Raw genomic sequence first — 12,744 nt, 5'->3', positions numbered from 1 at the left:
CTTCTTATTTATCACTGTATCCACCCTGCACTTTGTTACTCACTTTCTCACATTTACTCAAAACTATTGCACTCATTAGTCTATACAACTCCGATCACTGCTTCACCAACAGTACAGTGCCATATATACATTGTTGTATTCCACACCTTAGGGTGATGCTTGTTGAGGCATTATTTTCTAATAACTGCTGACAAATAGTTTTATAAAAGCATCTGAGAAAGATCATTGTTTCAGTGAGTGTTTCTTTCCTATTAATTTCTGAATTTTACATATTATATCACCTAATATATCAAGACTCAAAAATATGTGTAATCAAATCTTTATGGCATGGTAACTGAGGTATAGCATGGATCACAGTGAAACAATTTCAGTCAATTTCAGTCAGCAAAACAAAATAAGAAAAAAAGAATGTACAATAAATGAATATTAATACAATATGTAAGACAATAACACAACTAATGACCCGAAAAAGGAGGTAGTCAAGCATACATATGCTGTGAAAAATATTTACAAGTGAGTGCAAGCAATGGAAGCAAAAAAAGGAAAACCATTGTGTCTGTGTAGGAGATTTAGGGGGATTAGGTGATTATGATCTGAAGAAGAGCATTTACAAAAAGGTCTGGAACTTGAGTTATTTCTTCAATTATGTTTGAAGGGAAGAGCAATTAAAAAGGTCTTTAAGATGGGTGGGGAAGTCATGCCAGAGCCTGGGCCCTAGGATGAGGAAGGAATGGGGCAGTTATGAAGTTAAGTTTTTGGTGTTTAGAAGGAGCCTATCTACGAAGGCCAGAGGCAAGACATGGGCAGGAATATTCCTTAAGGAGCCTGAAGAGTTGAGATCCTAGGATTACTTTTGCTTGTTGTTGAGTAGGACACCGGCTTTGTTAAGAGTAAGGCAGGGGTGTTCATGCTCAGAGAAGAGAATGATGAAGCAGCAGATGGCATTTGAGATTGCTTGGGTATTGAAGGGTTGCTTTTGAAGACATCCACAACTAGTGGTAGGCAGTATTCAAGTTGCACCTGGCAAATGTCTTTGCCTGTGGAATTTCTGGTTGGGCAGCAGAAGTAAGACAAGATTAGTACATTCAAACCTTTCACCCCTTAATTAACACCCACTAAAGTCTCAGAAAAGCACTCTAATTCTGTGATGAAAGAAATTGATTTTCCCACATGTCATACAATAAGGCATACCACGTAAAACAGGGAAATCCACTGCATCCTACATTCCATATTTAACAAATTGAGACATTTTGTTTCACATGTGTAATCCCCTTAAGGGATGCAAGAGAATTGTCCATTGTTCCCTAGACCAGACAAATGGGAGTGCCCCTTCTTTAAGGAATTTTTTGTACAACTTCAGCCTCATACTAAACTTGAATAAATGCACAATCCCTGTCACCTTAAGGTTTTCATATTTGTTCTTTTGCAACTTCCCTAAAAGGCTGTGCTTTCTCATGCTTGGGCCCACAAACCACACTGCAAATTATAACATGCTTGAAACTATCCTCAGTGAACATTCAAAAATGCTGAAATAAGGAAAATATCTCATTATCAGCTGCATGTATGTTTGTTGAAATTTACCTCCAGATGCAGTCTCCATTCTCTCTTAACTTTCAGTTTCCAGTAAAAGGCCTTCTTGTTCTCACGGTCTCACCTGAATGCACTAGCACTCTCTGGCTACCTTATCCTCTAAGCTTTGTTTCAGGAGGTGACCTTCTTCTGTTTCTCAAGTTATCTGATGTCACCTCCTATAAGAAATTGTGTCTGGATTACCTGTTACTTGGCCTGCCCCAGTCCAATGCACAATATGTCTGTGGCTGTACTTGTGCTGCATTAGTGATTCCACTGGGCCATATTCTTCGCCTATAAACTACTCCCCTTCACAATTCATCTGATCATATCATGTCTTCTGCTCCATGAACACATGTAGCGTTTCAGTTCTCCCTCAACGTTCATTCACCACTTGACTTCTCTTCTATAAAGGTTGCTTCACTAAGTATAATAAGAGAGTAACTCTGCAATACCTTTTTTTTGTATTATCATTATTACCCTGATCCTGTACCTGTTTCTGCACCTCTCCATGAAATTCACTAAAATTCACTGGTCCGCTCATCTACCTGATTCGTCATATCTTGCCTCAGACAAGCTCAGTCAGGCAAACACAAAATGACATCTGAACCTCACACATTCTTGTAATGCATTTATCTGAAGTCAGCAGTTTATGGAGGAATACAAATGACTGACAGATAATATGACATTTGTCTAGTGCTTTCTTCAAGGTGCAGTGAACTTGGACCACCCAGAAGTCAGCTAATGCTAATACTTACAAATTCACTTTACTGAGAAGCGCACAGCTAAATATGAGGAAAATGCCAACTTGCCTTATCATGCTCAAGTACCTGTGCTTCAAACTTAGGTGATCTGAGTATGTGACTGTAATCCTGTGTCACTGGATGTGTCCTGCATCCAACTTCTACATCCCAGTACCAAAGAGAGCTTGTCTAAATAGATAAGCTACACTCACAGTGATCAGCTGACCGCACCCTATACTTGCCCTCTAGTACAGTTCAGTACTGTAGTCTTTAAGCACTCTGAATTAGTGCCTCTCCCAAAACATAAGCCCCTACTACTCATGATTGATGGATGCCATCCACACTTTATCACTATAAATGAATTATTGGTATCACTTGTCTCAGTCTGTAGCACTGGAGAATCTACTCATTTTATCCATTGTGCTGTCCCCACAATAATTATGTGCCCCCAAGGCCAGTTTTGGAAATGTCTAATTCTACTTAGGTGCTCACATAGTTTTTCCACTCAAACAGTATTAGAAAGATCAAGCAGGCGAACACTTTTTTCTTTTGGACATAATTTCAACATTTTCTGCCCTCCATCTTACTTTGCTGCACTTTTGTTCGGCAACAGTTTGCCCCACCCGCATAGCCTATGCTGTGAATTTTAATTGCACTGGAGTATGTCCACTATATCCTTCGATCTGGCCATTTCTTGTGCTGCACAAGATATGCCATCTTATCAGCTCACCATCTGCATGATAATGTCACTTAATTTCAGAAATCCTGAGTTAGGATTTTTCAAAAACTTTGTAACTGCTTTCTGTAACATGACAGGGCTTTTTGCTTTGGTGATGTCAGTAACAAAGTACAAATACCAAAGTACCTCCAATGAGTGGCTGTACAGAAGAATATGCAATGATCAAAAGCTGTTAATCTTTCAGATATGCTTTGTGTATACCATGGTACATACAGCTTACTGTTATCAACAAGTAAAATACCGTGGAATATTGTAACAATATGTACACTAAAGGATTCATACTTTGCAACCATTTTACAGCACATTTTGTGCCATCCTGACACTGTGCTATGCTGTTAACTCTTTGCATATTGTACTACCTCAAGTAACTAGTAAGCCTTTCTAATATAGGTAATAAAGTACTACTGTGCTGAGCACCTCTACATAAAAGTTACAATATTTCCTAGTTATGTAGTTTGCTGTTTCTACCTAGAGGATGCATTTTTCTGTATTGTGTGCCCTTATGATAAAAATCTCCTGGGTGTGTATTCTGTACTATTTTGTCCTGGGCAACACAGTCTGCTGTGCTATTAGACTAACCAAGACTATACTAAACACATCCTCCACTCAGTAGTGCTATGGCATTCAGTCAACTATTTGGTACAATTTACTGCTTTTTTTCTGTACCATTTTGCCACCACAATTGCTGACATTTGCCCCTTCCCAAATTGCATATGATTTCATTTGTTCCCTGAAAATGTCTACTTCCAGCACGGATGTGAGAGTCATTTAAGGAGGTCATCATTCAAACAATTGTGGGAATGCTTTGTGCCCCTAATTATATCCCTACCTCTACTCTCTTACCGTCAGACACAAATACCATCATCCTTTGGAAAAGGTCCATTTGGTTTCCCCACAGCCTGGTTTATTGTGGTGACATTTCTATTTCTTCCTGGGCCAGTGACTACTTATTGCCTGTCCCATATCATCAGATTCACATTGTTCAGAATGCATGCTATGGCAGTGCTTTTATTATGACATGAAATCCCTCATCTGGTGAATAACATGAACACCTATGTTACTGCGATGTTCTCCGATGTTCCTCTGTTGGCACATTTGCACTCGTACACACACACACACACACACACACACACACACACACACACACAGATAAGGGTCTTCCTTCACTATCTTTTAGCTAATGTTTTCTTATGTCTGTATTTGCACAGGAGCCAATCAGCTATGCTAGAAACTACCACATCCTCTTTTCTAATCCTCCCCTGCCTGTTTCTAATGGTGATTAAGCAGCTTCTCAAACTCAGGTCATCTGATTCATAGTCAGGGTTTTATCCCTCTTCATCACTCAGATGGGTTAACATATTTCTTTCATATCTCTCTGCATAGTGTCAGCCAGTCATTGCTCTTTGGTGTACAGTTAGTGCCAGATGGCAGATGATCGACTGAATGATTGTAAATCAAGTGTCAGGCAGTGCTGTGGCTAAGATACCACATGTATGTCAGCTATAAGCCAGTACAGGTGGCATTATGAATCAAATTGACTTACAGACTTACAAACAAAACACTAACAAAAGACAAAAAAAAAAAAAAAACTAGCAAAGACTTAATCCATGTACCCAAAGCATCCAATACAACAGGCAACTCTCTTTACTCTAACTTTGCTGCTAAAAATTAGAAATCTTAATAATTTCAAAATATCTCTCAAAAGACACATTTATATCCTGGCTTTGCATATGTAACACTCCAGGTTAATTATTAACTTAGCATTACTTTTTTTTTTTTTTTTTTTTTTTTTTACAATTTGGCTGTACATACTAACTCTGTTAACATAACCTTCTAACAACACTACTTCTCTATAAGTAGTTACAGTCGTAGCTGCAACTCTCACTATGGAAGTATTCCGAATTATGCACTACTTTGCCTAAGTGATTCTCCCTGCTTAATTTCCTAACTAATGTTATGTTCCTCCACATATATAAGTTCAACCATATGTATGTCTATATTCAAGTATTTAAAGTCTTGTTCTATTTGATACTATGTATATATTTTTGTGTTTACATTTTTATCCTGTAAATGTGTTAACACTCATTTTTTTTGTCAATTTTGTTTATAATTTCTATTACTTATTGTGATAATTTGTATGTAAGCTTAGACTCGAGCTTTTCTTCCCGGGCCTCTGCTGAAAATGGGCACTGTCCCAGTTGCACCATCCTGGTAAACAAATGTAAAAAAATAAACAACTAAATAAAACTGATGCTGGTCATAATGCATTTTCGCATATGCAAAGTGTGATTTCTCAGAGCATACAATTTTTTTTGGAGTACTGGCTGAACACTAATTGTGTAATTTCTTATTTAGAGAGCTAATGTAAGCTATGATGAAACCTTTTTTAAAAATGGCACATACCTCATAAATGTAAAGATAAATATATATATATATATATATATATATATATATATATATATATATATATAGAGAGAGAGAGAGAGAGAGACAGATACTTTATATCATAATAAAGTATCTCTCTATCTATCCATCTCAATCTATCTATATCTATGGCTATCGATCCCTATTTATTATATTATATTATATCAGACAAATAATATATCAAGATTTGCCTGACTGCATGAAAATGTTGTTACAATTTAAAACGCCTTTTATTTTTTTTTTTGGAGTTAAAGTCCCTTCACAGAGTATGCTACGTTGACAAGAAATGACTGTTGAACTAAGATAATAAACAATTACAGAAAACACGGGTCTATATTATGTTATTGAACTTTTAAAAGTTCGAACCCCATATGGTCGAAGCCATATGATCGAAATTTTAAAAGTTTGAAAAGCTAATAAAAAAAAAATAACAGAAAAAACCTACCTGACAGTTTTAAGTAGGGGGCGAGCACCCTTGCACTCCCCACACCCCCTCACTCTTTAAATATGCCAACTCCGAGATCACACTACAGTGCAAGAAAGGGAAATCTTCCCATTCTGCACTGTACTGAGATCTTCATTGAAACATTCAAACTTTTAAAAGTTCAATCATATGGTGTTGATCATATGACGTTCAAACTTTTGAAAGTTCAATAATGTAATATAGACCCGAAAAACACTAAAAAAGCACTTTAGTAGCACATTAATATGCCTCTGGCAGCATAGTATTTTGTCTTTTGTGCGATCTCAGTCAAAATTCAATTAAACTACTGAAAGAAAATAACAGAAATAATTAACAGCAACCACTAAAATAGATTAGATGTGCAATAATATGCATTCGTCAGTTATTCCAAAAACTTTATAAAATTATAACACCATTATGCATCAATTCGCATATAAACAAATTTTAATAGCAAGTTTATACAGAAATGAATATTAAGATTTTTTAGGGGGGAAAAAAGAGCAGTAAGTTAGAGGTTTCTCAAATCCAAACAGCACTCCAAACAGAAAGGAAAGGACAGCAGCCCTGGCTCAGTACTCTCAGGAGGTTAAAACTTTAAGTCAGAACAGATTTCCTCTCTCTGCCTTTTAAAATTAGCTGCTTAAAACATATTGAGAGTTCCAGTCCAACCCAAGGTAGACTAATGTTTTCATAGCAGTGACTACTGAAACAGTAAACACATCAATTGTTGAACAGAACAGTTAAAATGTATAACATTATATACAATATAAAACTCTCAGTATCCCTTCTTCTAAGAAAATATACAAATCTTGAAGTTTGTCATAGTAGTGTTTCCTAAGCTCATGTCTCTTATGTGACCATTCTTTACTTTATCTGAGTGCGTTTCCCTCATCCAGCCTCATTTTGTGAAGTATTAACAAGTTGCATTTATGCATAAATAAAAAAAATAAACAAAGAAATGTAATATATTTAAAAAAGGCAATCTTTTACATAGACTCAACTTAAAATCCTTCCAAGACTGTCCTTTCTATTTAGGTGCATCTCTTCAGCTTCTTCTTCTTTCTTTTAAACCCCCCACATGTTCTTCTCCATTCATGTTCATACTTAAATGCAGCATTGGATAGAAAGAGACAGGTCATCTGATTAGTCTGCCATTACTGGGCCCCCTGCCACTCTACTCCATATCCTAACATGCCCCCACCCCTTCTTCATCTCCACTGAGCTTTCTTGAACTAGTGCAAAGTTGTACTGATCACTGCATGTTTATTTTCATCATCTTGCCAGTTAACCACATTTGTGTGAAAAACCCTTCCTAAAGTTTATCATTCTTTAGCTAATGCCCCCTACTGCTCATTTTGTCCTTTCGAATACGATTTCTTTCCTTGAGTTCTTATGATCATATATAATTTGTCCTCTTCCTCTCCCTGTTCCCAGGCTACATGGTACTACTCTTTCTAGCCATGTCTTGGAATGTAAACTACCCATCCCACTTAGCACCCTTGTCACCATCCTCACTACCCTTTTCAGGAGGATGAGATCATCATTCCCACATGACTACAGAAGTGCACAGAGCAGTGCAATTGTTACATCACCATTACCTTTTAGAATGGGAACATTACCTGCGGGTGCCTGCCGTCTGTTTTTTATAGGATGCAGCACAGAATCTTATGGGCTTTTCTTCTAGACCATCCACTCTGTATCTGATGGTCCATTGTCATTGTTACTTCTATCCCAGTTTCCTTCTCCTGAACCATTGTATACATTTAGACACCCCAAATCATGGTATATTCTTGGTTTGCTGGCAAGTTAAGTAAAGAGCTCCTAGCCTTTAACAATGGTTTAACAGCTGTATCCATCTACCTATCTATCTATCTATCTATCTATCTATCTATCTATCTATCTACATAGTAGGATGGTATATACTAATTTCTACGGAGATGTGTATAGTGTTAAATGGATTATATGAAATAAAAGGAAAATTCTTTGTGGAGATAAAAGTACATGATGCACTGAAGTTCACATACAACAGAGGCATTAGTGTGGGAAATGCTGCATATTACACTCTATGCAAAATATGTGGTATTACACTCAACCTGTCAAAAGTTATATGTACAGTTAAATATATTATCCTTATTTTAGCACTCAAATGGTGATTTTTTTTCTTATATGTTCAACATTTTATATTGGCAACAAAACTATATGCAAACTATATGAAAGAATAATAGAACACTTACATGCAATTTACAAGACTAGTACTGACAATTCCTTATACAGAGACAGCATAACTTGTCCATGTTGTGCATTTTGATAACTTAATTAGTCCATGTTTTATGATTTCAGTGTTGGGGTAGAAATGACAACTGTAATCTCTGAGCTGAGTGAATTTCATTGTCAAGTAAGGTCCACTGCTATTAATTATCCAGGAATCGGTAATATAGGTTCACAGGTTCATAGGTTAGTACTAACTGCCCTTGCAAGCCATTTTAAGATTAGCCAATTATCTTCTATAAATTAAACAACAATTGAAAACTACTTGACTGTTATTAATTAATTAATTAATTAATTAATTAATTGTATACAAGATTCATTTTCAATTTTTTTTCAGAAGTGTGGGCATATAAAAGACTCCATTTTTAAAAGTCAGTTTGTTTCAATAAAGGTGTTTTAACAGTTTGGCACTATTGTCGTACTTCAGTATTTTTTACTTTGGTATATTTTAGACCATTGAGTTTTTCTGGTTAACTGCATTAAACCATTTCCATTGAATGGAAGTTCTTACTTCTCAGGCCTCTCTCCCAGATTTCAAGCCTGACGTACTGGATATACTAATAATTTCATCAAATTTCACATATTGTCTTGGCTGTGCTAGTTGTCAGACAGTTTGGCTAATTTCCCTGCTATGATTAAGCAGCCCTGCTCTTGACAGCTGCTGCCATGACTTATGAAAGTTTACAAGGCCTCAAGGGGTCTGTAGTTTTAACACTATCTCACACATTCTTCAGACTGTAGTTGCACAGAGCCACCCATTTTACTCTCGTTCTGCTGTTTACATGATTTTGCAATTCCCAATTTGTTTCAGAAGTTTCCAACTAAACAGACTCTCATATCCTACCATGATATGACTGCATAATTCAATATTTGGAGTACAGTGACTTTTCTACTCCACAGACTATGACAGCCTTCTTTTAAATACATATTTCTCTGGTTAAATAAATATGCACAGCTGAATCATGGAGACTCTCTCACCTTCTTGACATCTACGTCTGTATAGCAGGCAAACAGCTTGACTGGATTTGTGCAAACTTTTCTTACTTTTATTTTTTTATTTAATATTATTGATTTTATTTATTTATTTCTGCTAAATTAACTGGTTGACTGGACTGCAGCTCCATGCTGTCCCAAAAACATGACAGGATAGATATGGCATTGAATTTAGACTATCAGTCAAATGAAAAGTACAGTTCTTCCAAGCATTATTGGCTGTCCAAATGATAGGCTATTGATCTCCTTATCCAGTGACAAATGATACAGAATATGTTAGGAAGAGATTTATGAGGCTTTAATTGCAAATCTAAATAAATTTGTTAGCTCAAGTGGAAATGTAGCACATATGGATGGAATGAGAGGCAACAAACAAGGCAGTATAACAGCATGAAATGACAGTTTAAACTATATAAACTAATGCTAGTACCCTTGTGATCAGCAGGGGTTAACATTTGTACTGCCTAGGATGGCTAGGAAAAGAGGATAGATAGAAAGAGCTCTAAAGGCCGTATCAGGAATAGCAAATTCATTTTCATTTCAGGTGACACAAAATCAAAGACTAGTTGTGAAAAATGAGAACTGTTTTCTATGATAATGGCACGTTCAAAAACTGCACACTGATTGAATATAATTTGCATCTGAAGTATCTGACTGTGCCAGATTTAATTGTCTGTAGATTTCAGAACTAGCTTGGCTTTATGCTGTTATAAATTTGTATCTCTCATATGCATGTATATTTTCTTTATATTGAATCAGCTCTTTTCTTTGTGGTTTGGTATTCTTTGCCATATTTCTTGTTCATAACATATTCTCAGTAGCTGTTTTTGAGAAAGTAATGCAAATGTGATGCAGCAATTGAAATCTCCCAGCTAGAAATATGACAGTCTTTGCAACAAAGACATCTGACACAAATCAGAATCAAACATGTTCACTACTGCAGCATGCAGATATGATAGTGTAAGTCATGGAGTCCCTCAAAAGGCAAGCAGGTTCTATAATGAAGAAATAACTCCAGTCCACTAAACTCTACAGAATTGTAAGTAAACTGACATTACCAAGGGGTTACTTTCATTTGGTACATTTTTTTGAAAATTTTCATTGCATTTTTTTTAAACCATATTGACTTGTGTGGAGCAAAATGATGGTACACGGGAATGTTTTTTTTCACTTTTTTTCCACTGTAGTGTGTGACCATGGAGTTGATATATACATTAGTGTAATGGGGCAGGCCAAGCATTTCAGGTAGGCTTGTCCTCCCTCCCCGTAAAAAAGTATTTTTTTCTTGTTATGGTTTTTCATGTTATCATTTTGCAGTATTCAGAAATCAGTGAAATGTAACTCATTTCTATATTCATCAATGAAATATAGGAAATAGGGAATTGCCCTTAAGTTTTATAACTCATATACTGGGTAAAAGGACATAGAAACTATGGCCACTAGTCCACTGATATGTATTTCCCCAATGTGATTTGGTCCCCACTAAAAGAGAATTTTTAGATTCTGCTTTTGAATTCTATGTTTTATTTTAAAATGGATTTCAATTTAAATAATGCCATTTTTGATATTCCACTTGTCTAAGTATTTTAACATGTTTAGCAGCAACAAAAACAAAGAACATTAGGAACAACCACTATTTCATTAACAACAAGGAATAAACAATAGCTGAATTTCTAGTGGAACTGCTGTGTATTTCTAGCTTTTGTTAAATTCCTAGATATGGCTGACCTATTTTTGAACTTTAATGCAAGAAATGTAAATTGTAGTTTACATTATCAAAAATAATAAAGAAGTGTTCATTTTAAATTTCTAAATAATATAATCATATATATCATATTTCAAATGTACATGTAGTCACTTCTGTAACCCAGCCACTGGGGATGCACAAGCCAGTGCATTTCTTTGTGCCAGTTCCAAGCCTGGATAAATGGGGAGGATTGCGTCAGGAAGGATATCCGGTGTAAAACTTCGCCAAAACATTTCATGCAGACACCAAGAAACATTTTTATACCGGATCAGTCGAGGCCCGGGTTAACAACGACCGCCACCAGTGGTGTTAGCCTACAGGGTGCTGGCGGAAATTGGGCTACTGTTGGCCGAAGGAGGAGAAGAGGCAGAAGACATGGCTGAAGGCAGGAAGAGAGGAGAAAGGCTAGGACTGTGGTAGTGAGGGTCGGAACTTTGAATGTTGGCAGTATGACTGGTATAGGGAGAGAGCTAGCTGATATGATGGACAGAAAGAAAGCTGGTATATTGTGTGTGCAAGTGACCAGATGGAAGGGGAGTAAGGCTAGGTGTATCGGAGGTGGGTTCAAATTGTTTTATCATGGTGTGGATGGGAGGAGAAATGGCGTAGGAGTTATTTTGAAAGAACAGTATGCTGAGAGTGTTTTGGAGGTGAAAAGAGTGTTGGATAGAGTGATGTTTATGAAGCTGGAAATTGATGGTGTAATGATGAATGTTGTTAATGCATATGCTCCATAAGTTGGGTGTGCAATGGATGAGAAAGAAACATTTTGGAGTGAATTGGATGAAGTGGTGATGACTGTACCCAAGGGTGAGAGAGTGGTGATTGGAGAAGATTTCAATGGGCATGTTTGTGAAGGGAACAGAGGGGATGAGGAAGTGATGGGTAGGTATGGTGGTAAACAAAGGAATGCAGAAGGTCAGATGGTAGTGGATTTTGCAAAAAGGATGGACATGGCTGTGGTGAATACGTATTTTAACAAGAGGGAGGAGCATAAGGTGACATATAAGAGTGGAGGAAGATACACACAGGTGGATTATATCTTATGTAGGAGGGCCAGTTTGAAGGAGATTGGAGACTATAAAGTGGTGACCGTAGAAAGTGTAGTTAGACAGCATAGGATATTGGTTTGTAGGATGACGTTGGTTATCAAGAAGAGGAGGAGTGTGAGAGCAGCACCAAGGATCAAATGGTGGAAATTTATTTTATTTATTATTATTTATTTAACATTTGTTGACCGGGAAAGTCCGACTAGGTTCCACAGATCCTGTTTTCAGCGGAGACCCAGGGATAAAAGCTCCAGAAGCATGTCTTTAGAATGTGGGAGGAAAAAGGGTAATTGTGAGGTGGAGTACAGGGATGAGTTAAGGTAAGCACTGGGTGGCATTGAAGAGTTAACAAATTGCTGGGTAACTTCAGCAGAGCTAGTAAGGGCGACGGCTAGAAAGGTGCTTGGTATCACATCTGGACAGAGGAAGGACGACAAGGAGACATGGTGGTTGAATGAGGAAGTACAGGAGAGTATACAGAGAAAGAGGTTGGCAAAGAATAAGTGGGATTGTCAGCGAGATGAAGAAAATAGACAGGAGTATAAGGAGATGAGGTGCATGGCAAAGAGAGAGGTGGCGAAGGCTAAGGATAAGGCATATGACAGAGGGACTGAGCTAGGAAAGATGTGCAGCAGGTAAAGGTGATAAAGGATAATGAGGGAAACATACTCACAAGCGAGTGTGTTGAGGAGATGGAAAGAGTACTTTGAGGGGTTGATGAATGAAGAGAATGAGAGGGAGAGAAGGTT

Source organism: Protopterus annectens, chromosome 8.part0 (assembly GCF_019279795.1).
Source record: "Protopterus annectens isolate FY-2018-M chromosome 8.part0, PAN1.0, whole genome shotgun sequence".
NCBI classification, from domain to species: Eukaryota; Metazoa; Chordata; order Ceratodontiformes; family Protopteridae; genus Protopterus; species Protopterus annectens.
This window is presented reverse-complemented; position numbering follows the sequence as displayed.